This window comes from Salvelinus alpinus, chromosome 2 (genome assembly GCF_045679555.1).
Source record: "Salvelinus alpinus chromosome 2, SLU_Salpinus.1, whole genome shotgun sequence".
Lineage (NCBI taxonomy): Eukaryota > Metazoa > Chordata > Actinopteri > Salmoniformes > Salmonidae > Salvelinus > Salvelinus alpinus.
Genome location: NC_092087.1, coordinates 82,610,960 through 82,615,997, shown reverse-complemented (window position 1 = coordinate 82,615,997; position 5,038 = coordinate 82,610,960).

Here is a 5,038-nt window from a genome sequence, read left to right as displayed (position 1 = left end):
AGATCTGATATAATAACCGATGAATTCACAAACTGCACTCCATAGTCCACACCGTTGGCAAAGAAAACCTCTCTAGGGGTGAATAGAAGACGGCGCTGCAGTGGATAGCGGCTGTTTATACAGGCTCCTAATTCTACTGTTTTGTGTGGTTTTTATGTACATAATGTCTCCGCCATCATTTCCTATGACCGAAAATGGCTTCTGGACATCAGAACAGTGATCACTAACCTACATTTGTATGAAGATTTCTACTTCAACGAGTCGGCAGCTCAGGACGTCCTGCTTACTCCCGACCAGGCCCTAATCCCCGGGACTCGAATGAGGAAGCGGCAGCGAGAAAGAGGCAGGCGAGGCGGCCTCTTAACGAGATTACTTCGGCGAATAAATCGACCATCGAACAAACTGGATGAACTCCATTCACGACTTGAACTCCATTCACGACTATCCTACAGTATCAACGGGACCTGAAAAACTGTGATATTCTTTGTTTCTCTGAATCTTGGCTGAACAAGGACATGGAAAATATATCCACTACCGGTCAAAAGTTTTAGAACACCTACTCATTCAAGGGTTTTTCTTTATTTTTACTATTTTCTACATTGTAGAATAATAGTGAAGACATCAAGACTGTTAAATAACATATATGGAATCATGAAGTCACCAAAAAAGGGTTAAACAAATCTTTATATATTTTATATTTGAGACTCTCCAAATAGCCACCCTTTGTCTTGATGGCAGCTTTGCACACTCTTGGCATGTTGTTTAACGTTAAGGAAGTCTGAAGTTTTTGCTCGCCTGAGTTAAATGACCTCATGATAAGCTGCAGACCATAATATTTACCAAGAGAGCATTCATCTATATTTTTTTCCAGAGCTGTCTATTTACCACCACAAACTGATGCTGGCCCTAAGACCGCACTCAATGAGCTGTATAGGGCCATAAGCACTCAAGAACATGCACATCCAGAGGTGATTTTAAAGCCGTTTTCCCCTCATTTTTACCAGCATGTCACCAGTGCAACTACAGGTGACACAACTCTATATCACCTTTACTCCTCACACAGAGACCCAGACAAGGCTCTTCCTACTCCTCACACAGAGACCCATACAAGGCTCTTCCTACTCCTCACACAGAGACCCAGACAAGGCTCTTCCTACTCCTCACACAGAGACCCATACAAGGCTCTTCCTACTCCTCAAACAGAGACCCAGACAAGGCTCTTCCTACTCCTCACAAAGAGACCCAGACAAGGCTCTTCCTACTCCTCACACAGAGACCCAGCCAAGGCTCTTCCTACTCCTCACACAGAGACCCAGACAAGGCTCTTCCTACTCCTCACACAGAGACCCATACAAGGCTCTTCCTACTCCTCACACAGAGACCCAGACAAGGCTCTTCCTACTCCTCACACAGAGACCCAGACAAGGCTCTTCCTACTCCTCACACAGAGACCCAGCCAAGGATCTTCCTACTCCTCACACAGAGACCCAGACAAGGCTCTTCCTACTCCTCACACAGAGACCCATACAAGGCTCTTCCTACTCCTCACACAGAGACCCAGACAAGGCTCTTCCTACTCCTCACACAGAGACCCAGACAAGGCTCTTCCTACTCCTCACACAGAGACCCAGCCAAGGCTCTTCCTACTCCTCACACAGAGACCCAGACAAGGCTCTTCCTACTCCTCACACAGAGACCCAGACAAGGCTCTTCCTACTCCTCACACAGAGACCCAGACAAGGCTCTTCCTAATCCTCACACAGAGACCCAGACAAGGCTCTTCCTACTCCTCACACAGAGACCCAGACAAGGCTCTTCCTACTCCTCACACAGAGACCCAGACAAGGCTCTTCCTCCTCCTCACACAGAGACCCAGACAAGGCTCTTCCTACTCCTCACACAGAGACCCATACAAGGCTCTTCCTACTCCTCACACAGAGACCCAGACAAGGCTCTTCCTACTCCTCACACAGAGACCCATACAAGGCTCTTCCTACTCCTCACACAGAGACCCAGACAAGGCTCGTCCTACTCCTCACACAGAGACCCAGACAAGGCTCTTCCTACTCCTCACACAGAGACCCAGACAAGGCTCTTCCTACTCCTCACACAGAGACCCAGACAAGGCTCTTCCTACTCCTCACACAGAGACCCAGACAAGGCTCTTCCTACTCCTCACACAGAGACCCATACAAGGCTCTTCCTACTCCTCACACAGAGACCCAGACAAGGCTCTTCCTACTCCTCACACAGAGACCCAGACAAGGCTCTTCCTACTCCTCACACAGAGACCCAGACAAGGCTCTTCCTACTCCTCACACAGAGACCCAGACAAGGCTCTTCCTACTCCTCACACAGAGACCCAGACAAGGCTCTTCCTACTCCTCACACAGAGACCCATACAAGGCTCTTCCTACTCCTCACACAGAGACCCAGACAAGGCTCTTCCTACTCCTCACACAGAGACCCAGACAAGGCTCTTCCTACTCCTCACACAGAGACCCAGACAAGGCTCTTCCTACTCCTCACACAGAGACCCAGACAAGGCTCTTCCTACTCCTCACACAGAGACCCAGACAAGGCTCTTCCTACTCCTCACACAGAGACCCAGACAAGGCTCTTCCTACTCCTCACACAGAGACCCAGACAAGGCTCTTCCTACTCCTCAAACAGAGACCCATACAAGGCTCTTCCTACTCCTCACACAGAGACCCAGACAAGGCTCTTCCTACTCCTCACACAGAGACCCAGACAAGGCTCTTCCTACTCCTCACACAGAGACCCAGACAAGGCTCTTCCTACTCCTCACACAGAGACCCAGACAAGGCTCTTCCTACTCCTCACACAGAGACCCATACAAGGCTCTTCCTACTCCTCACACAGAGACCCATACAAGGCTCTTCCTACTCCTCACACAGAGACCCAGACAAGGCTCTTCCTACTCCTCACACAGAGACCCAGACAAGGCTCTTCCTACTCCTCACACAGAGACCCAGACAAGGCTCTTCCTACTCCTCACACAGAGACCCAGACAAGGCTCTTCCTACTCCTCACACAGAGACCCAGACAAGGCTCTTCCTACTCCTCACACAGAGACCCATACAAGGCTCTTCCTACTCCTCACACAGAGACCCAGACAAGGCTCTTCCTACTCCTCACACAGAGACCCAGACAAGGCTCTTCCTACTCCTCACACAGAGACCCAGACAAGGCTCTTCCTACTCCTCACACAGAGACCCAGACAAGGCTCTTCCTACTCCTCACACAGAGACCCAGCCAAGGCTCTTCCTACTCCTCACACAGAGACCCAGACAAGGCTCTTCCTACTCCTCACACAGAGACCCAGACAAGGCTCTTCCTACTCCTCACACAAAGACCCAGACAAGGCTCTTCCTAATCCTCACACAGAGACCCAGACAAGGCTCTTCCTACTCCTCACACAGAGACCCAGACAAGGCTCTTCCTACTCCTCACACAGAGACCCAGACAAGGCTCTTCCTACTCCTCACACAGAGACCCATACAAGGCTCTTCCTACTCCTCACACAGAGACCCATACAAGGCTCTTCCTACTCCTCACACAGAGACCCAGACAAGGCTCTTCCTACTCCTCACACAGAGACCCAGACAAGGCTCTTCCTACTCCTCACACAGAGACCCAGACAAGGCTCTTCCTACTCCTCACACAGAGACCCAGACAAGGCTCTTCTTACTCCTCACACAGAGACCCAGACAAGGCTCTTCCTACTCCTCACACAGAGACCCAGCCAAGGCTCTTCCTACTCCTCACACAGAGACCCAGACAAGGCTCTTCCTACTCCTCACACAGAGACCCAGACAAGGCTCTTCCTACTCCTCACACAGAGACCCAGCCAAGGCTCTTCCTACTCCTCACACAGAGACCCAGACAAGGCTCTTCCTACTCCTCACACAGAGACCCAGACAAGGCTCTTCCTCACCGTCCATATGGCAAATCTGACCAGAACTATCCTCCTGTTCACAAGAACAAAGATCTAATAGGGACTACCAGTGACGCTCAATAAGGAAGAGGTCCAATGAAGCAGATGCTAAGTTACAGGACTGTTCCGGGATTCTTCTGATAACATTGAGGAGTTTACCACACCAGACACCGGCTCCATTAATAAGTGCGTCAACAACATTGTCTCCACAGAGACCACATGTATGTACATACCCCAACCAGAAGCCATGGATTACAGGCAACATCCAAACTGCGCTAAAGGCTAGAGCTGCCACTTTCAAGGAGCGGGACACTAATCCGGATGCTTATAAGAAACCTTCGACGAGCCATCAAACAGGCAAAACGTCAATAAAGGACTAAGATCCAATCTTACGACTCCAGCCCTGATGCTCGTCGGATGTGTCAGGGCTTCCAAACTATCCCAGATTATCAAGGGAAACCCAGCCTACAAGTCAAGCTAAATGCCTTCTATGCTCGCTTTGGGGCAAGCAACACTGAACCATGCATAAGAGCACCAACTGTTGCGGACGACTGTATGATTTCGCTCTCTGTAGCCGATGTGAGTAAGACTTTTAAACAGGTTAACATTAACACGGCCGCGTGGCCTGATGGATTCCCAGAACGCGTACTCAGAGCATACTCTAGTCAGCTGGCAAGTGTTTCCACTGAAATGTTCAACCTCTCCCTGCCCCTGTCTGTAAAACATGCTTGTTTTAAGCAGACCATCATAGTCATTGTGCCCAAGAACGCAAAGGTAACCTGTCTAAATGACTATCGCCCCGTAGCACTTACATCTATTGCCATGAAATGCTTTGAAAGACTGGTCATGGCTCACATCAACACCATCATGACACCCTGGACCCACTCCAATTCACATACCGCACCAACAGAGCCACAGATGACACAATCTCTATTGTACTCCACACTGCCCTCTCCCACCTGGATAAGAGGAACACCTATGTGAAAATGTTGTTCATTGACTACAGCTCAGCATTCAACACCATAGTGCCCTATAAGCTCATCACTAAGCTAAGGACCCTGGGACTAAACACCTCCCTCT